Below are 21354 nucleotides of genomic sequence, written 5' to 3' on the forward strand. Positions count from 1 at the left end.
CTCAAAGGAGACTGGGGGCTTTGGCCTTACGCAGATGAAGATTGCGGCTCTATTTCATGTGGTGGTGAAGGAACGCCTCAGACATTCCTGCCAGCAATAAAAGCCACATGGCTTTCCAGCGTCGCCCTTGGAAAAGAAAAAAAGTGCAGCCCTTTGCGGAAAGAAATCAACTATGTGCTGTACGCATGGCATGAGATACAAATGGGCACACGGAGGTGGGGAACAGTCGGTCTTTTATGCCGCCTCTGATGTCCACTGACAGAGGCAGGGCCAGCGGTCACGGTCCCAGCTGCAGTCCTGGGGAGAGGGAGTGACCCCCAGTGTGGTGGGGGAAGCCTCAGCTCCTCCACCTGAACTGGATTTGAGCCACCGCAGATATCCCAGAGGCAGGGCCAGCTTCCTGGCCTGTGACCCATGCAGTCGCACAGGGCTCTGGTCTCAGAAGGGTCCTGAGCTTGTTTTAATGCCCTGCCACCGCTGCCTTGAACTTCTGAATACTTGCTCAACAGAGGCCCTGCGTTTTCATTTTGTACCGGCCCCCCAAATTATATAGCCAATCCTGACCACAATCCTGACCCGCCCATCGTCAGTTGTCACGTCTCTCCTGGCCCCTGCCAAGTACCCAATCCCGGGGAGTAGGGTTTCTTGAGCGCCTGCTGGCCACTTTGCTTATATCACCTGAGATGAACTTCAAAACAACTCCGTGAATTGGACAGATGTGGAAAATTGAGGCTCAGAGAGGCTTCCATATGGCAGGGAAGCCTAGATTTGAACTCAGGTCTCCCTGACTCCAAAGTGAGTACTCTTAGCAGCTCTACATTCTGCATGATTTCATCTTCATCATGCCCAGGGGGATGGGGATACACACAGTCAGGCTGCTCTATTCCCAGATAACAGAAGGCATAACTGAGGCCGGAGAAGTGAAGGTTCTCAAGTCAGAGTCAAACCAAGGGCCGGGGCACCAGTGAACCTGGGCCTGGATCCATAGGGCTGGGGATGGAGTCCCAGTTTTATACTTGTTTGTGCCACTGGTAAATTTATTAGCTCTTTCCATGCAGGTCACTGCCTTGAGTCTGGTCTGGAATGTGGTTGGAGCCCTGCCCCTTCCCCCTCCCCAACAGCTCTCCATTTTAAACATCTGGAAGTCCTTCCTTGTGTCTTCTTCCACTCTTTCACGCTGCAGTTTTCCTCTGCCACCCTCACTGGTTGGGAAGCAGTTGGATCTGGCACCTTGATAAACTCAAAAGAGTCCAAATTCTTGATGAAAGTTGGGACTGAACAGAGCCCAAAATTGCCATGTCCTGTAACTGGGCCTGGGCCTGAGGCTGATAGAGCCGGCTGCTAGATCCAGGGGAGCCATTTCATTGTTCCCTGCTGGGTAACCTTGAGCAAGTCCCTTCCCTCTCTGGCCCTGAGACTCCCCTTCAGGGAGATAAATGCATTGGACAATGCCTGAGCCCCAGGAGGCCTCTCCGTCTTCAACATTCTAGAATTCCATATTAATCTACAAGAGGTCTGCTCATTTCCCCAGCTCATAGCTGGGGAAACCGAGGCCCAGGAAGGATCAGAGACTTGCCCAACATCACAGAAGGTGCTTATTGACAACTGGACTTGACTCTGAGGCTCCTATCAGCTGGCCTGGCTGCCTCTGCACAAACCTTCGGAGGACCTAGCCTCAGCATCAGCTCAGCTTGCCCTTGTCCCGCCCCCTCTAGCCCACTTTGGCCTGTCAGGCGTCCTGAGTGTCCAGGCCTGGAAATCACAGCTAAGGGTCCCTGGCACGCAATAAAGTTCCTCTTCTATGGTTTGAATGTCTCCCAAAAGTTATACATTAACACTTCATCGCCATCATGGTGGTATTAAGAGGCAGTGGGGGGCCTTTTGGGAAGTGATTAAGTGGTGAAGGCTCTGCCCTCATGAATGGATTAGGCCCTCTTTGCCCTTCTGACTTCAGGACACAATGTTCTGTGTCCTCTGGAGGACACAGCCAGAAGACACTGCCTTGGAAACAGGGAGTCCAGGACCTCACCAGATGCAGAACCTGCCAGAGCCCTGATCTTGGACTTCCCAGTCTCCAGAACTGTGAGTAATAAGTTTCTATTTCTCTATTTATAAATTACCCAGTCTCAGGTATTTTGTTATAGCGACACAGAATGAACTAAGATAAGACATTCTCTTTAGACAAAAGTGGGCCAGGGGATGGCAGCAACCCTTTTCTCCCCAATTGCATTTAGGCTGTGTTAGCGTTTCCATAATAAAGACCCCTTTTCCAGAGGTTATAATTTGGCTGGAAAATGAAGAGGAAAGGCCAGATTCCAGGACTGGAGAGGCATGTGAAGTAGGAGGCTAGGATGGGAAAGTCTGCACTGGACTGTGGGCACGCAGGGTGCACACACACACATCTATACCTTACATGGGTGCACTCACACACAGCACCCATGCTCATGGGCACAGTCTCTCACACACTCACTGGCAACTCCCACCCGCATGGACAAGCCCTCATGGAGGACAGCATCGTTACAGTGCAGCCACGGTGAAAATAGTTACGTGCATGTGTGTGCAAAGGTACTCCAAGGAGATGCATCTGTCTGCATCAACATGCACGGACCTATTGGTGTAGCTGCACAGATAGGCCCCATATAGAGTGGTGTGGACACACACACGGGCAGAAACCCACATCACAATTGTGTAAACAACAGACCTTTGTGTGGACAAATCTTTACACACAGAGGCAGGCGTGGAGTCAGGGCTTAGAGCTTTGGATTTGTTCTGCAGATCGGCTCTTGGAGGAGTTGAACCCTGGCTGTGGAAGTTTCTGCTTCTCCTCAATTCAGAGGTACAGACTTTCTGGGTGGTTTGCCCCCCCCGGGGCTTCTGAACCATTCCTCAGCATCTGAGTTTAACCCGCTGCCTCATTGTTCGATGGGGACGAGGAGAGCTTGTCCTCCCGGCCCAGAGAAAGGCAGTGGGAGGGGATTAGTGGGAGGGTTGCAGCTAGGGTGCCCCACGGGGGCATGGGTGGAAGGGCAGGGCACTAGCCTAGGGGCCCAGAGACCTCAGTTTGGGTTTAGGTTGAGATGCCCTAGGCCAACACATGGCCTCTCTGAGCTTCATTCTGAGCCCCCTCTGTTAGGGCCATGTGACACCCTCAGGGACCTCAGCATGGGGAAGAGCACTGAAACCGTGTCACATGATGAACTATTAAAGCAACTGGAGACTTTGTCCTGGAGGACAGCAGGCTTGGGGGTAAGAGCTTCTCTGGCAGATCTATGAAGAGCTCCCAGGTGGCAGGGACCACATGGATGCTGGGGGCTCCATACCAGGAATAGAAGTATTGAGAGCTGGCTCGGAATAGAAACACATCCCCTCAGAGGTAGAGAGCTCTCCATTTTGGGAGGTATTCAAGGTAAGACCAGGATATTATGGAGAGAGTTCAAGTGTTGGATGGAACAGGGGCCAGACCAGATACTAGTGTCTCAAACGCTCAGCTCATAGCAAACACATATTGAACAAATGAGAGAGCGACTGCAGAGCTCCATTTCTAAGCCAGTCATCCGTGATTCAGAGCATACCAGCTCTGGGTTCCCACCTTGCCATCTGCATGACCTTGGCCCTCTCCAAACCTCAGTTTCCTCATCTGTGAAATGGGGAGAACACATTATTTCCAAGAGCTCCAGCAAGTCACATCCCCTATTGCTGGCCTTTCAGGTCGTCCCAGAATTTCTGCTCTTATAAATAGAAAATGACATTGAAGGCAAAAAGCAGACAGACAAGCAAGAGAATGGTTAATACAAAAATCACAGCTAGGCGTGGTAACTTGTGTCTGTAATCTCAGCTACTTGGAAGGGTGAGGTGGGAGGATCACTTGAGGCCTGGAGTTCGAGAGCAGCCTGGGCAACAAAGTGAGACTCTGTATCTACCAAAAAAAAAAAAAAAAAAAAATCAGGAGAGTGGTCCCCACCCCTTGCCATCCATGATGAGTAGGGAGAGGGATGCAGTCAGGGAGGGGACACTGGTGGGAGCCCTAAGGTCTCATTAGTGCTTTGTTTTTTAAAGCCAGGTGGTAGGTAGACAGATGTCTGCTGTGTTACTCTTCTTTAAACAATACTTATATTTTATACATTCTTCTGTACGTGTATTTTACATGTTTAAAAATATTTTTAAAGGACAGCAAAAGATAAAAAATAGAAAAAGTCCCCCTGCCCAAACCCCTGAAAAAAACGGACAGTATGCTCAACTGTGCATAATGTTGTACAATTATTCATGAAGTAGCAAAGCTGGGCTGTGTTTATTCTCAGCCAAATCACTGTTTCATCCGGAGGGTCCTGTGTGCCATCACACTCTCAGCTGAATCTCTACAGGCCCGTGCAGCTGTCCTCATCATGGCAGCTCCCACCTAGGTAAGCACTTCTAGGTAACAGCCCCTGCTGAGCACGCTCCCCGAGCACTCCTCATGGCCGCCAGTCGCCCTCCAGGTATGTGTCAGTGGGCCCACTTTACAGGCAAGGAAGTCCCTTGCACCTACATAGGAAGCGGCAGAGCTGGGATACGAACCAGCTCTGTCAACGCCAAAGTTGTGCAGCAACCTCACCCCAGGGGCCAGGCCCCTCGATTATAGTAACTAATGTTATGTACACTGACACACGCTGTTGAATCCCCAGAGCCACTTTTGTATTAGGTACATTTATCATCACCCCCATTGTAACAGTAGGAAAACTGAGGCATAGCAAGGTCAGGAACGTGTTCAAGTTCATACTCCAGGTGAGTATCAGAGCTGGGCCTTGAACCTGAGCAGGCTGATCCCAGATTGTGTTTCCTGGCCTGGCTGTGTGGGGAGCTCAGACTTCATGGAAACAAAACACAGAATGGTGGCTCCAGGGTCCACAGCTGATCCCAAGGGACCAAAGGCCAGCAGGGTGGTTGGCTGGGGCTGGAGGATGCTGCCTAGGAGATCTGCTCCCAGAGTGATGCCAGCCCCCTGTGATGAGCTGAGTCCCTGCCTCCTTACAGGGTCGTGGCTGCTGGGGAGGTGCTGAGGCTGTGGGTACAGCCAAACAGAGCTAGAGCAGGCTTTGGACTCCCTGCCTGGCAAGTCCAGGTGACAGGCTCAGACACCGAGCACTCTGTCATTTGCTGTTGGCGTAAGTTTCTACTGGCAGGAATGTGACATTTATCACATGAGTGGGCTTCCAGAAGCCCACTGAATGTCCTCAGACCTGGGGTCGGGGTCCCTCTCGCTGCCTCACCTCTGAGCCTTAGTGAAATCCAGGGTGGCTGGATGATCTGAAGGCCCTTTTAGCTTGCGGAGGCCTGGGCTTGCACCTGCCCCCATCCGTGTCCCCCGGGGAAATGGTTCCCAGTCCTGCCCTTAGCAGCTCTGAACTTAGATAAGGGGAGAGATGAGATGGGAAGGAAAAAGAGAAGTAAGAAACAGACAGAGGAAAAAGAGTTGGCACTAGATTCAAGCAGTCAACACACACTTATCAGGCACCTACTATGTTCCAGGGGCTATTTTAGGTGCTGGGGATACAAGCAATGGACAAGAAAGCCATGGAGCTTCTTGGGGCTTTGATTCCAGCAGGTCAGACAGAAGACAGACAAGGAGGCAAATAAGTAAGCACGCCAATATTTGATAGTGTCTTGGGACACTCAAGGAAACAGATGGGGGTAAAGTCATAGAGGGTGACTGGGTGGATGGGGGGAGAGGGGCTCGGTGCCAGTACTTTAGACAGGGTGGTCAGGGAAGGTCTGTTGGAGCAGGTGACATCCAAGCTGAGACCAGGGGGTTGCGAGGGACCCAGGAAGGGAGAAGGGGGCTGGTAAGAGAGCCCACTGTACAGTGGAACTGGCTTTACCCACCTGCCTTCTTCCCACTCCTCTGCACTTCCAGTATCCCCAGTTCCTAAAACTCTTACTGCCCTTTCTCTCTATTGCTCCCCCCACGACAGCCCTGAGAGCCAGATGGGGTGAGTCTAAGTAGCCTGACATGCAGTTGAGGAAACTGAGGCTAGAGTGGGGGGGCAGCATCAAGTGGTATCCTAATGCCAGGACCTGACCCCGGCTCCCGCCTCCCAGCCTGGTGCTCCTCGGAGCCTGCCCATTGCCCGGCATGTTATTTAACCACCCAAGTCCAGGCAGGCTGCAGCCACTGTGGAGCCAGTCTGTGGGCACCGCTCCTGAGAGGTCACAGGGCTGGAAACGTGGGCAGCTGGGTAGGGTCTAGGAGGGGACAGCGGCTCAGGACTGGGCGGGGGTCCGGAGCGGAAGGCGCCCAGCCCTGATTGGAACAAGGTGGCAGCACTGGGAGCCGAGCCGGGCGTCATTGATCTTGCCCGGTGTTCCAGCCACCAGGCGGGGCCAGCGCCGGGCAGACTGCCGGTTTTCCCAGGTGTGGGGACACCCTGGGGGAATGGCTTTTCATGTGGTTGTGGGGCAGGCATGCCACCCAGCACGTGGGGGAGACCAGGGCTTTGGGAGCATGCTGGCAGTGGGGTGGAGGGGGGTGTCTGGAGACTCTGAATCCCACAGCCAGCAAATGTGAGGCTCCTGGAGACAGGGTCATGGACTTGAGGCTCCGAGACCCTGAGGATGTTAGAATCTTCATCGCAGTAGCTCCCAGTGATGGAGGGCTCACTGTGCCAGGCACGGTTCTGAGAACTCACACAGCTTAACTCTTTCATCCTCGCTCCGTGCTAAGACGGGGATTCTATGATCATCCCCACTTACAGATGGGGAAACTGAGGCTCGGCAAGGTTAAGTAGCCCGTCAAACACACAGCTACCAGGTTTTTGTCTTAGGAAATAAGAACCCTGGAACAGCTGGCCAGTGCTGGGAGGGCCCTCGAAGATCTTTGAGGCCAATCCCCTTGTGTCGGAAAAACAGGTCTGGAGAGGGGATGTGATGCGCTGGGGCCCAGGGGAGTCCAAGATCAGGACTCATTCTTCCCTCAGGTCATCGTGGGACCTCTGCTGGTCCCTGAATGTCAGGCTCCTGAGGGCAGGGTCCTCAGCTAGGAGCTAGGCTCCCAGATGCTACCAACCCTGACAGTTTTCTGCTAGCACACAGGAAGTTCTTTTAAACATCTAACCTGAATCCCTCATGTTGCAGGGAAAGCCTCTTCCTTCTCATCTTGCAAACTCTTCTAAGAGGAGTTTGGCCTTTGATGTTAGGGAAGATCACCAATTCCCTGGTGTTGTGGGAGGTGAGACTGTGCCTCTCCCTGCCATAAAATATCTTCTTTACTGTCCATCGCTGGCCCTAAACATTAGCGACTTAGCCCTTGGGGCTTTACATAGTTTCTTATTAAAACGTGAGTACTCGTGGAATGCGTGTCAGCTTAGCAGGACAGGGTGGTACTTGCGGGGCAGAGCTTAGGGGCAGTTGAGGAGCAGGAGGGAGAGGATTCTCCCCTTCCAGCCAGCCTTGATGGGATTCTACATGACCTGCCACCCTCCACCTCTCTGACCTCATCTCCTTCCACTCTGCCCCTCCCTCACCCTGCTCCAGCCACTCTGCCTCAAATATGCCCATGATACTCCACCGCAGGGCCTTTGCCTATGCTGCCCTTTACCTGGAAAGCCCTTCCCATTCTGTCTGCCTGGCTCAGCTCCCCACTTCATTCAGGTCCCTGCTGCCTCCTCCAAGAGGCCTTCTCTGGTCTTCTGTGGTAGATGGAATAATGGCCCCAGAGATGTCCACATTCTAATTCCCAAACCTGCGGCTATGTTACCTTATATGGCAAAAGGGACTTTGCAGATATGATGAAGGATAAAAACTTTAAGATGGGAGATTATCCTGGATTCCCCAGGTGGGCCCCATGTGATCTCACACATGGAATAGGGAGGCAGAAAAGGAGAGTCAGAGGGAGATGGGGCGTGGAAACTGATTAGGGAACCGGAGAGATGGTGGCATGGGAAAAACGTGGCCCAAAGCTGTGGGCTTTGAAGGTGGAGGGAGGGGCTATGAGCCATGGAAAGCAGGCAGCCTTTAGGAGCTGGACAAGACAAGGAAACGAATTTTCCACCAGAGCCTCCAGCAAGGAACACAGCCTGCCCTGACCTTGATCTTGGCCAAGGGAGACTCAGAGAATTTCTGATCCCTGGAACTGTAAGATTATAAATGCGTGGGTTTTTTTTTTTTAGACACTAAAAGTGGGTTAATTTATGACGGCAGGCATAGGAAACGAATGTCTCTCCCTTCCTTGATTGACAGTTCCTCAGCACATTTATTAGCGCCTGATACACAATAGCTTGACTTATGAATTGTCTCTTTTCTCTCACAGAAGGTCAGCTGCAGGAGGGCAGAGATTTTTTGCTTGCTTGGTGTTACATTTGCAGATAGAGTTGTCAGATTTAACAAATGGAAATATAAAACAGCCAGTTAAATTGAATTTCAGATAAATAATGAACACCTTTTTAGTATAAAGTTGCCCCAAATGTTGCAATTATTTGTTGTTTATCTGAAATTTAGGAGTCTTGTATTTTATCTGACAAATTCATCCCCAGCACATAAAACCATTCCTGGGTACGTATTAGGATCTCAATAAATGTCTATTGAATGAGTGAAATAGATAAGCAAATGAATTCATACTAACTTCTAGCTTAAAAACCCTCTTTGGCTCCCAGAATGCCTACAGGGTAAAATGTAAATCATAGCAAATAGTAAAAGCAGTTTCATAGCTGCTTCAATATGCCAGACCCGGGCTGAGTGCTTTACATTTATTAACTCACTCGGTTCTTGCAATAACCCAATGAGGTGGTTAACCCATTTTCCAGATGAGGAAACCGAGGCCCAGGAGGCTTAGTAACTTGTTCAAAGTCACATAACCATCGAGCAGCAGAGCCAGGCAATTCCAGGCCTTTGGCAAACTTGGCTCATTGAATGTTCTAATGTTATCTCCCCACCCATTCCCCTGAACACCGTGGATCCTCTCTGTCTAACAGCCCCCGGTTCCTTTTCAGGGTATGTGCTTCCCCATTCTCTGACTGCCCAACTGCTCCTCGTGCATCAAAGCCCCGTCCTACTTCTCCCTCTTTGTGAGACCATCTCTAAAACTCCCAGGAGGACTTGGCCCCCTCTCTTTCCCCTCCCCACCATGACCCCTTGTCTGAATGCATTGTAAGGACTTGCTGTTGTGTCCTTTACATTGCCTGACTGTGACCTCCCTGAGAACGGAGATGGGCCCCTTTCAGCTCTTTGGCATGGGGCTTCAAACTGAGTCTGGGTTTAGGGGGGTTCCCAGAAGCATTTGAGAATGAATGAATGAATGAACGAATGAGTGAGTGAATGAATGGCTGAGTGAATGAACCAATGCTATTTGTTTCCACTCTGGGCCTCAGTTTCAGAGTCTATAAAAGGGGAAGAACAATCTTGAACCCCCCCATTCCTTAAAACAAAACACATTTTTTTCTGATTATAAAAATAATACACATTCATTAAAGAAAAATTGGAAAATAATAAAATTATGAAGAAGAAAATTAAAACCATCCAGAATCCTGCCACCCAGAACAATGGTTCCCACTGGGTGTTCTGCCTTCTGCTCTTCTTACTGTATGTATAGATTTAACTGCTGCTTCTCTTCTCCGCCCTCCCTCCCTTCGCTCCTTCCTTTCTTTTAGAGTGTTGGGAACATACAGTATGGGGTCCTTTAAACCTGCTTTTGAAATCCCCCAACATGTGTGTATGTGTGTTCTCCTGTTTTCTTAAAGCCTCCCTGATGGCAGGGGACAAGTGGCTGCTGGACAGGCCTGGGGGGGCCAGGGTGTGGAAAGGCCATCCCCCCCCACTCATGGACCGCCATAATTCCCTTGTGATGGGCTGTTTAGGGGTTTCCGGATTTCTGTCAGGGAACACCCTGCGTGAATGTCTTGGCTGCATCCCTGGTTCCTTCCTTAGGACAGATTCTGGGACAGGGGTTGCTGAGCCCAGTATAGACACTGAGAGGCTCCGGACACCGCCCCATATCCTCCCCACAGCTGCTCTCCAGCCCCACTCCCACCGGCCGCCTGGACTTCTCAGCTCGGCAGAAAGCCAGGGGGCAATATTCCACCTCCTCCAGAGAAAAGCCCTATCTACGCCCAAGGCCTCACTGATTCCATCCAATGCTGCAAACACCCATTTACTCAGCTATTTCTCCACGTTATGGTCTAAGGTCTAAGGCCCAGATGCTTAGTTCCAACCAAAACAGCCACAGAGGTCACTGTGGTCTGAGGGTGCTCTGGACCTCAGGCCTGTGTAGACATCAGACTTGTCAATGATTAACCCACGGAGCTCACCACGTGCCAGACCCTCTGCGTCTCTGTGTGTCTTCACGGTAACCCTGAAGCTAGGGATGGCTGTCTCCCATCTTACAGGTCAGAACACTGAGGGTGCTCCAGAGAGCTGTGGGCCCTAGGCCTTGTCACCTGGGGGTGCAAAGGCGCTGCCCCAGTACACCGGCTGCTTGCTACCCAATGGGGCACAGTCCCAACACTACCCAGAAGCAAGGACAAACTTTGGCCTAAAAGCTGGGCAGCCAGGTCCTGTCCCTGTTTTGACTCCATATGTGCCCTGGGAGGCCTCTGCCGCTCACCCTCTCCATCTGTGAAATGGGAGAGCAGGGATTCAGAGACGGCCTCCTAGGCCTGTGGCGGCTCTGAGCACAGTGGGTGCAGATACTCAGTGCTGAGTCAAAGGGAGAGAGAACCCTGCCAGATGGACCAGCTCACCACAGGCAGCCAAGCCTGGTCTTTGAGGGGTTGGAGTGGGCAGGTCTTTGCCCAAGGCTGAGCTGGGAGGGACCTGACAGCCCCAGATGGAGGCTGGCCCACCCCACCCCAGCAGATGGGTGGCTATTTTTTAACTAACCCCACAGGAAGAAGAGGACAGAAATGATTGCAGGGGGTTAACCTAGGCCCCTGGGGATGCTCCCTGTTTGCATCCTCCTTTCCCCACAACCCACAGAGCTGTGTGGGCTTCACCTGGAGCTCCCTGAGTACTTCTGGAGCTCCCCGCAGATCACAGCCAGCGCTGGCATGGCCTGAGTGGCCCCTGCCTGACAGGCGAGGGACCCAGGGCCCAGAGAAGTTTGACCACGACTGGCTTCCTCTGCCCTTTCTGCTGTGTGCTTCCACCGGGTGAGGCTGCCTCTGCCGCTTCTACCTTTCTTCCTGGGGTGATCTGGGGAGGCCCCACCCTCTCCCAGGCTCAGTTTCCCCATCTGTCAGATAAATGGGACCCTCCAGACATCACTGGGGCTTCTCCCAGCTGGGAAACCTCCTTCTGAGCTGGGGCCCTGACTCTGTCATATCAGTCCTGGATTCCTGGAGGCCTCAGCACTCCGGAAGCATCAACCCAGTGGACAGGAGCTCATGACAGGTGTCTGGGGACCCCCAGGAAGAAGAAGGATTTCCTGGCCAGAGATGGGAAGAGCAGCGTGGGTAGGGGTTAAGCAGCCTCCCGCTGCAGCCTCCCTTCGACCACGCCACCAGGTGGCCCTTGGTCCCCCCAGAAGGAGTTCCTGAAAAGTCTGTGTCTGTTGCAGCAGGTGCGGCCTGTGAAATGTGTGTATGCTTGTGTGAGGGTGCTGTGTGTTCACACGCACATGGTGGGGGTGGGCACACAGGGCGGGAGGCCTGACATGGTGGCAGGGCCAGACTTTGGTTGCTGAGCTGGGACTGCCTGTGACAGAGGCCCCAGCACACCCGCAGGTCTTACCGGAAACCCTCAGCTGGTGCTGGTCTGACCTGAAGGTGGGCACATGCAGGGGAGGGGTACATGCAGGACAGGGGTGCATGTGGGGGAGGGCCATGAGCAGTACAGGGGTGCATGTGGGGGAGGGCCATGAGCAGTACGGGGTGCACGTGGGGGAGGGCCATGAGCAGTACGGGGTGCATGTGGGGGAGGGCCATATGCAGAACAGGGGTGCATGTGGGGGTGCTTGCAAGACAGAGGTGCATGGAGAGAAGGGTTAGTGCATGGCATGGGTGCATTGTGGGGGTTAATGCAGGGCAGGCATGCATGTGGGAGAGGGGCATATCCAGGACAAGGGTACATGTGGGGAGGCCACAAGGCCCAAATGCTGTCAGGGCCTCTGGGAAGCTGGGACCCCAGTGAATGCTTGGGGGGAACCAACTCTGCCTGGCCTCCTCTTATTATTGTCTATTTAAACAATATTGTCAATTAATCACATTAATTGAGCCCCCCACCCTGCCCCCTGCCGCTTGCCCCTGTGATACAAATAATATGAGCACAATGAAAAATCTTGGAAAATACAGAAAACACATTTAAAAAATGTTAAAGCCTGCAGTCTTATAACCACAGTGAACACTGTGAGTGTCTTTGAGGGGATGGGGGTCTGCAGGTCTTCTCGATACGATCACATTCATTCCCACATACTCGGGCATTTCCCATGGGCAGCTGTGGAGCTGAGCACTTCAGGTTTGTCTTAGTGAATTCTCTAAAAACCTGAGAGGGAGGTACTGTCATTCTCCCCATTGTGCGGATGAAGAAACAGCAAAAAGGAGGTTAAATATCCCCCTCAGGGTGTAAGCAGCAGAGTCAAGATTTGAATCCAAGTCTGGCTAAATGGAAAACGCAGATCGTCCCCAGCGCCCGGGGCTGCACTCCAGCCATGCCCTCTCTGAGCGGACCCCCAGTTATTCATTCCTCCAGGAGCGTTTACTGAGTACCTCCTGTGACTCAGACCCGACCCAGCACCCCCACTGAGGACTTGGCGGATGTGAACGAGACAGAGAGAGGCCCCAACCTGACTCCCCAAACGGCCACAAGCTGAGTCCCAACCTTGACCACAGCTTGATTTCTAGTCCAAGTTGTCACCGACCCCCACTGGCCCTCATCACTGACTGAACTGGGACCCGGCCTCCTGCACTCTGCAGTGACCTCTGTGAGTTTTTCATTCCCCATGACATGTGTGAAAGCCGAGGCCAGGAGCCCACCTCACCCGGCCTATCATCCACGCGGCCAGGGCCAGGGAGGCCATTGGGAGCCCGCCTGCCCCCTCCGGCCTGCCACTCTGGGCCAGGACTCTCTGGAGTGGGGTTTTGGCCTTGGCCCTTGGCACCCTGCTTGGCAGAAGGGTGGACCTCAGCTCAGCGCATGGGGTCTCCCCAGGAGGGGTCCGCATAGCTGAGCTCAGGGTACCTGTGGGCGGGGCTTCCATGTCCTGGAGTCCTCACACTGCAGCCTCCTCTTTTTGCCTGGGCCCTGGAACCCCAGGAGACCCCAGGAGCTGTTGCTCCCTCTTCTCACTTGCAGAAACTCAACAGGGCAGGCCTCATCTGAGCTCGCCCCGTGCCTTCACTGTATTTCTGGGGGCCCTGCATGTCTCCCCAATCCTCAGGCAGGGCCATTTACCTACTTTATAGGACCCAGTGCAAAAAGAAAATACAGGACCCCTTTTCAAAATGCAGGAAAAAAAGTTTTTCCTTTCTTCTGTGGACTCTCAACCCACGATGGTGTTTTTTATTTGCTATTCAATGTCACACATCCTTGGACCTGGGGAGACTTGTACGGAGAGGGCAGACCCTCACAGATGCTCAGGGGCCACCCCAAAACTTGGTGTGCAGATTCCATGCCCCTCTCCTCCCCACGCCTGCCTCAGTGGAGGGCGGCAGTGCAGGGTATCGGGCTGCTGAGGACCCATCCCTGGAGGCAGCAAGAGGCAGACTGGACCCGGGCTCCAAGTCCCCAGGCATGCCGCATTAGCCCATCAGACTTCACTTACAACACACTAATTCAGAGCGGAAATGATCCAGCATTTCAATATGGCAACTGCTGAGCATTAAATTCAAATGCAGGGGGTGGGCAGGTAGCCCTGGAACATAGCAGTCTCATAGGTGGCTGGGCATGGGGTGGATCTCTGTTCTTGGAGTAGAGAGATGTGGAGTACCTCCCTCTGCTTGGAGTATCTGGGGTACCTGGACAAGCACAGAGGGGCATGAACAGGGCCATGCCTGTGTGCCTGCCCCTCGCTCAGAAGAGGGCACCTGACAAGGGAATGCCAGGGCACATCTGCACCATGCCTGGGCAGTAGGCCTGGGCATGAGCCTGGATCAGGCAGACCTGCAGTAGGTGGAAGGGCCCCAGGAGAGCTGAGGAGCCTAAGGGAGAGGAACCCAGAGGTCCCCGCCAAAGTGCTTGATGTGCTGCCGTAAGAAGGGCAGCATAGGCCGGGTGCGGTGGCTCACGCTTGTAATCCCATCACTTTGGGAGGCGGAGGCGGGCGGATCATGAGACCGGGAGATCGAGACCCTCCTGGATAACATGGTGAAACCCCGTCTCTACTAAAAATACAAAAATTGGTGGGCATGGTGGCGCGTGCCTGTAATCCCAGCTACTCGGGAGGCTGAGGCAGGAGAATCGCTTGAACCAGGGAGTCAGAGGTTGCTATAAGCCAAGATCGTGCCACTGCACTCCAGTCTGGCAACAGAGCGAGACTCTGTCAAAAAAAAAAAAAAAAAAAAAAGGCAGCATGGGCGCCTGCTGAGACAGAGAGAGAAAGAAACCCTTTCCCTGCATGGGGTTCTGGCCTGGCTCCCTAGGGTGCTCTCTGAGCTCAGCTTTGGCCCTGTCCCTCTCTCTCTGTGCCTCAGTTTCTCTAACTATGCACTGAGCGAGGAGAGGACCACCACACCTCAGGTACCTTCTGCATGGGCCATGCACTGAGTTCTATGAGTCTCCCCTCTCTGTTCCACAAACGATTACTGGTCCATTTCTCAGATGAGGAAACTGAAGCCCAGAGGAGGCAATGACTCACCCAGTAAGAAAGTGGTGGAACTGGTTCTGCCTGGCTTCCCTTCACCCCTTGAGTCGCTCCAGCCTCTCTAGGTGTGGGTGGAGGACGTGGGAACCAAGCTCATGGGGGCACCACCAGCTCTTACCAGAAAGGGGCTGAGAGAAGACCAAGGATGTTCCTTGACCTGAGGAAACGTCCATTAATTCATGGCTACTGTGCTTTGGCGAGTCACACAGGCTCCGGATGCAGGCTGCCTGGGTGTGGGGGATCTGAGCAGATGCCTTAATCTCTCTGGGCTTCAGTTTTCTCATCTATAAAATGGGCCTCATAAGAACTTTTGTCTTACAGGGGTGTGAGGATTAAATGAGCTAAGGTATATCACTTGAGCCTGGGAGGCAGAGACTTTAGTGAGCCAAGATTATGCCACCGCGCTCCAGCCTGGATGACAGGGTCAGACCCTGTCTCAAATACATATAAAAACAAAATGAACAGAGAAATGTAAAGCACTTAGACAGTGGCTGGCATAGAGTTAAGAGCTATGTAAATGTTTACCGCTAATGGAACTATTTAAGAGTTGAGTCATGATTTATATTTTCTAGACAGTCAATTACGAATTTATTCATTTCAATGTTGTACTTTTCTCTTTTGCATTTAGGATCCAGCAAATTTTCCTTTGAAGTTTCGATACAATTTCCTAGGTCCTTGAAAAGGTAATTTCCCCGCCCCCACAGTGCTTGTAGCCCATGGTGGATTCAACAGCTCTCTCTAGAGCAGCTTTTCCCACAGTGGACTTTGCACACACCAGCCCCTTCCAGATGCATCATCTCAGCCCAAGAGATAACTCAATAAACAGTTGAGCATACACTCTTTTAGATCTCCATGGCCCAACAAGGTAGCCATTAGCATATCAAAGGCTCTGACAAGTCCTGCAGCAAAACACCTTCGAACATTGTTTGAAACAACCAATCCCAACCTTGTTTGACCACAGAGCTCCATTATTTCTGCTCACCACCTGATAATGTCTGAACACACGTTGGGAGAAGCCACCCTCATTTCCTGGTTTCTAGGAAATGGCGAGGGGAGTCAGAGCCATGAGGAACACCCCCTCGCAGGGATGAGCCGTTCCACCCCTACTGAAATCATCCCCAGTCATGCGCACCATCGCTAGGCCGTTCCTCCTGTTCTCACCTTCCTTGTCTGATTCAGTCCCCACAGCGGCCTGGAGAGGTCACTAGCATCAATATCCCCATCATACAGATGAGGAAATTGAGGTTCACAAAGGTTAAGTGGCCACACAGCCAGTAAGTGGCAGATCCGGTAGACAAACCCACAGCTTCTGATTCTAAACCCCACATTTGCTCTTCTGTACGTTGATTGGAAAAGTAAAAATAGATCTTATTCTAACAGGATCAATCTTCCCCCATCATAGGCTTTGAAAAATCTAAAGTACTTTTTTTTTCCGGTAGCATCAAATGCTTTAAAAACTTAAAATTTTTAGTACCTTTCTTTTGATTACTAAAGCAGTACATGCTTATTATGTATAAAACTTTTCAAACATTTTGGGTTGAAAAATGAAAAAAAAAACCCCACAGATCTGTAGAGCCCTACAAAGTAGCCATTAGCTTTTAAATGAAAATATTTAAATGCTATTTGAATGAAAATAATTAAAATGAAATCAGATAAAAAGTTCAGTTCCTCAGTTACAGTAGCCACATTTCAAGTAGTCAGTATTCACCTGCCGCGGGAGGCTACTGTGTTGGGCAGCACAGACAGGGGACATTACCATCATCACAGAAAATCCTATGGGACGGTGCTGTTCTAGTTTCTTCCTAGACATATCCTAACACCTATACAGGTTGATTACCCCTAATTCAAAAATCTGAAATCTGAAATGCTCCAAAATCCAAAACTTTTTTAGGGCCAACATGGCACTCAAAAGAAATACTCATCGGAGAATTTTGGATTTTGGATTGAAGTATAATGCAACTATTCCCAAATCCGACAAAATCAGAAATCCTAAATTCGAATGCTTCTGGTCCAAACCATCTTGGGTAAGGGATGTTCAACCTCTAATGACTGTTAATGTTGTTAATGTGGGTTTTTTTGGTTTTTTTGTTTTCTTTTTTTTGAGACTAGGTCTCGCTCTGTCACCCAGGCTAGAGTGCAGTGGTACGATCATAGTTCACTGCAGCCTTCACCTCTTGAGCTCAAGCAATCCTCCTGCCTCAGCCTCCCAAAGTGTTGGGATTACAGGCGGGAGCCGCCATGCCCAACCTATTGATATTCTTGTTGAAGTTCTCAGACATACCTGCGTGGCCTCACACATGGAGGAGAGAGACCCACAGAGGCAAAAACAAGACATGGGGTAAAAATAGACTGGAAGGAAATACACCGAATGATAGCGGTTTTTTCTGGGTGTTGAGATTACCGAGTTTATTTTTAAATTTCTTAGATCCTTCAGGTGTTCTACAACATAAAATGCAGACAGGGTGGGGACGTTGGTTGGATTCATGTTTTCCCTAATGTTCTTACTGGTTCTAAAATCTTCAAGTTATGCTCTCACCCAAGGCTCCACTTATTATTATTATTTTAAAACTGTGGACTCGTGAAGAATGGAAGCCCACACAAGGCCAAGGAAGGAAGGAAAGGCAGACAGAGGTTTATTTTCAGGCCTGTGCAGTTGCACACGGTCCCTTGCTTAGAAGGGCCTCACGCTCGGTTTCATGTTCTGTGGTTGCTGTCCTGAAATTCTCACTGATTTTTGAACAAGGGATCCTGTATTTTCATTTTGCACCGTGCCCTGAAAATCATGCCAACGTCACTAGCCCTGGGATTCTCCCCAGCACAGGTTTCCCTTCGACTGCTCTGAGCCTTCGCCCTTGTCCTCGTCCGACCACGGACGTGGCCATCCACGGAGCCCTCTACGTGCCTGAGAGCAAGTGCATTTCGGCTGCTCAGATGTGTGTCTAGAGACTGACAAAAATAGGGCTTGTGAGCGGGTGCGGGAGGCCCCTGTGGTCTCTGTTCACACACGTACCTACCCTCAAGGCCTTGTCTACACTGGCCTATTTCAGAGAACCGCCCTGTGCATCATGGGATGCTTTGCCCCACATCACGGCCCAGCTCAGTTCAGTCCCGGACCCCCTTGTCCTGAAGCCATGACCAACCCCAGGCCTGGCCCACCTTCCTCACCAGTCTCCTCTCCCTCAAGCCCTCCACAGGACCCATAATCCTTCCATCTCCATGTAATCCTTTTGTGTGGTCCTTCTTCCTTTGCCCATGCTGCTCACTCTGCTTGTACCAGCAAGGTTCCTTCCTTCCCAGATCTGCCCTTTCTAGACCCATCTCAGATTCCACCCTTTCTAGGAAGCCTTCAGGAAGTATCTGAGAAGGGCCTGAAGATGCTGTGGTTGCGTAGAGGAGGATATGAATCACTTCACCTAGAGGTATCAGGGAGGGCTCCACAGAGGTGGTGCCCTCAGGCCAAGGAAGAGAAGACACCTTCCAGGCAGAGGGGAGAGTTTGATGGGCTGGTTTGATGTCAGACAGACCACAGGATGACTCAAGGTCCTCTTTCCTCTTCTTAAACATCAGTTGCAGCAAGTCCCACCATCTGCCTGAGTCTGTTTTCATTTCCACAATGGAGGTGGTGACGCCCAGCACACGGAGCTGTGATGAGGATGTAATGGGGGAATCTGGAGCATTTATAGAAGTCCCAGGAGGCCAAGATTCTACACAGGTAGGAAGGACCTAAGCCAGAGGGGTGTGGGTGGCCAGAAGAGAGAGCCTACCTTAGTAGGGCTGGGTGGGCTAAGGTCTGGCTCAATCTCGAGGCCCTGGAGCTTAGAACAGCGTCTGCAACTCCCTGGCTGTGGAAGTTCAGGCAAGGGCTGCTTCCTCTCTGAGTGTCAGCTTCCCCACCTATAAATGGAAAGCTGCGACACTGAAAAACACTGTGGGGAGGATGGTTCCTGAGGCAGTCTCTCTCCACGCATCACTGGAATGTCGGCCCCCAGGGAGAAGGCGTCTTTGTCCATGGTGTTCACTTCTGCATCCCCAGTGCCCAGAACAGTGCTCGCATGCAGCAGATGCTCAATAAATGTTCATTGAATGAATCAGCAACAACCAATTCGCCAACCTCACATCCTAAGTCTGCTGGGGACCTAGGCCCACCTCTCCAGGGAAACTGTCTGCAGATTGGGACCACACCTCAGGTCACAAGCATTTCCTGAACACCTACTGTATGCATGGCTCTCTGCAGCCCAGGGTGGACCCTGCTCCACAGCCCGACAGGCAGAGCCAAGGAGGCAGGCGACAGACACAGTGATTTGGGAAGAAGAACGGAGAGCAGGGCGGCCAGCAGGGCCTCGCCTGGGTGGGAGCAGGCCGTTCCCAGGCTGGAGCTCAGGCTGACGGGGGCCTCAGCTTGCCCGTTCCTGGGAGGGTGGGGCTGCCTGTTCCTCTTTCTTTCTTTGAAAACAAAAATTGTTTTCCCTTAGATTTATAAGTATTAAAAGTTTGGAAAATACACAGTCATCAAAAGAATGTAAAATAAAGGTTGCCTGCCATAATGGCACACCATACAGCATTAACTACTATCGACATGTCAGTGTTTCCCTCTAGTTTTTTTTTTCTGAGGTGGCCTTGCTCTCAGAGGTGGCTTCCTCTCCCCCTGGGAAGGGATATAGCTGCTCTGTGGGAGATGTGGGGGCACCAGGCTCTCTCCGTGGGCTGTTTATCACTTCTGACTTTGAGGTCCTTTCTCCATCCCTCCTGGATCCAGCACCTCTTCCCGAGACACAGGGGTGCAAAGAGCTGGGGGAAGCATGTCAGCAGGCCTCACCTCCTGCCCCTGCTTTCCCCACCGAGGTGGAGTGGGACAAAGCTCAGGCTTGAGGAGGGAGCACTGGAGGCCAAGCCACAGGTGCTGGTCCTCAGCCCTGGCACCCAGGCAAGTTGGGTTTGGGAACAGGGGCATGACCAAAATGGACCCCTCCTTTCCTCCCCACCCCCTTCCACTCCGTCTGCCTTTCCCTTTGCACTCTCCAAGTGTTCCATCCCCCAGATGCCCTCTGCTTTCTCTGCTCCAGCCGTTTAACTCCTCTCAACAAAGGCCAAGGAATCAGGCAGACTGTGGACACTCAGGTGTGCGTGACAGGAAGGACCTACATTTACAAAAGCCCCACCCCACAGGGACTGCGTGTGCTGGTGGAATCTCAGTCACCATGTCCCACGTTGAAGGATGTTTGGAGGGGGGCCGACTTTGGTCACCCTTCAAATCATAAGTTATACGCGTCTGCCCTTTCCGCCCACACGTAAGTCTGAACCTTTTGCCAAACACACTTTTCCCAGACTCGAAAGAAAACCCCAAAGAGGAACCTAAACCTTCACGCTGCCTGCACCGATTGGACCGGAGTGCTTAGGCTCGCACCAACACGTGTTTCAAAGAAGAAGCCAGACAGCGAAGGGGGAAGTGAGGGAGAAGCTGGAAACCTCTCAGGCTGACCAATTGTTAGCCCATTCATTCGTCCATCCATCTATCCGTCCGTCCATCCATCCATCCATTCATTCTTTCTTTCCTCTATCCATTTAGTGAGAAGGGCTGAATGTCACCTGTGAGCCTGCCCCTGCTCCCAAGAGCACCCTTTGGACCCCTGTGGGGTGAGGAGTGAGGGGCAGCGGTGGCAGAGCACCCCCAGCGCCTGGAGGGGAGAAAGGGAAGGGCTGGGAAGGCTCCCCAAAGGGGCGGCCATGAAGCTGGGCCTTGAGAAGATAGGCCAGGGTTTCTCACCTTCCACATCCTGCTTAGAGTTAGACAGAAGGTTTTTTGCAGAGGAGGAGGAACATTAAATATTAGTAATTTCTGGCATGCTGTGAGGGCTTGTCTGTGCCAGGCCCTGTGCTGTGCACATGATATATGCTATCTCGTTAAACCTACCCAACAAGCCTTGAGGTGGGTGCTATTCGTTTTCTCCATTTTACAGGTGAGAAAACGAAACACAGAGAGGTGAGGCACCTCTCCCAAGGCCACACAGCAAGGAAGTGGCAGAGCCTGGCTGCAGCTGAGGCTTATAGCTGCATTTGACATTGCTTCCTCTCCGAAGAGTGCCTTCCTTTATCCCGGGAGCCATTGACAAGGGGTCTGACAGTCCCTCTAGTCTTGTGCCTGCTCAGACCTCTCTAGCCCTGAAAAAACCAGGGCTTGGTGCTGGAGAGAGAGCAGGAGGGTGAGATGTGGAAACATCTGTTGAGTGGCAGGGGATCACGCTGGTGTGGAGAGGCCTGAGCCGATCAGGAGGCCGGCCTGTGCCAGGCCGGTGCTCACTGTGTACCAGGTGCCACATGCGGGGCTCAGGGCAGGGCCACAGTCACTCCTCCCAACCACCCTTTGAAGGCAGTGTTACTAGCCCATTTTACAGAGGAGGAAACTGTGACCTTAAGAGGCGAATTAACACATTGGGTCACCCAGCTACCGTGCAGTTTAAACCTAGATTGTTCTGACTCCTAAACTGTATGCAAGGCAGATGACTGGACCCCGGAGAAGCAAGGAAAGTCAGTTTTTCTGCTGCTGAATTTGACGTTTTACAAGACCACATGCCTCTTTAGTCCTCAGTTTTCTC

The 21354-nt window shown here is 52.0% G+C and overlaps 1 protein-coding gene and 1 long non-coding RNA gene across 6 annotated transcripts in view; one reads left to right on the forward strand and one right to left on the reverse strand.

Moving 5' to 3' along the window:
- RUNX3 (RUNX family transcription factor 3) overlaps positions 1 to 21354 on the reverse strand; it is a 65345-nt gene that overhangs the window by 37250 nt on the left and 6741 nt on the right. The gene's annotated exons all lie outside the window — the stretch shown is intronic.
- LOC108585612 lies at positions 4187 to 19719 on the forward strand. 2 transcript variants are annotated; one of them, XR_004183315.1, is made up of 5 exons: positions 4187 to 4400; positions 5011 to 5613; positions 15390 to 15444; positions 18329 to 18473; positions 18751 to 19719. It is a non-coding gene; the product is annotated as an uncharacterized LOC108585612 (long non-coding RNA). The 2 variants fall into 2 exon arrangements; XR_002521661.2 differs by lacking the exon at positions 4187 to 4400 and having other exon boundaries at positions 4545 to 5613.

This window comes from Papio anubis, chromosome 1 (genome assembly GCF_008728515.1).
Source record: "Papio anubis isolate 15944 chromosome 1, Panubis1.0, whole genome shotgun sequence".
Lineage (NCBI taxonomy): Eukaryota > Metazoa > Chordata > Mammalia > Primates > Cercopithecidae > Papio > Papio anubis.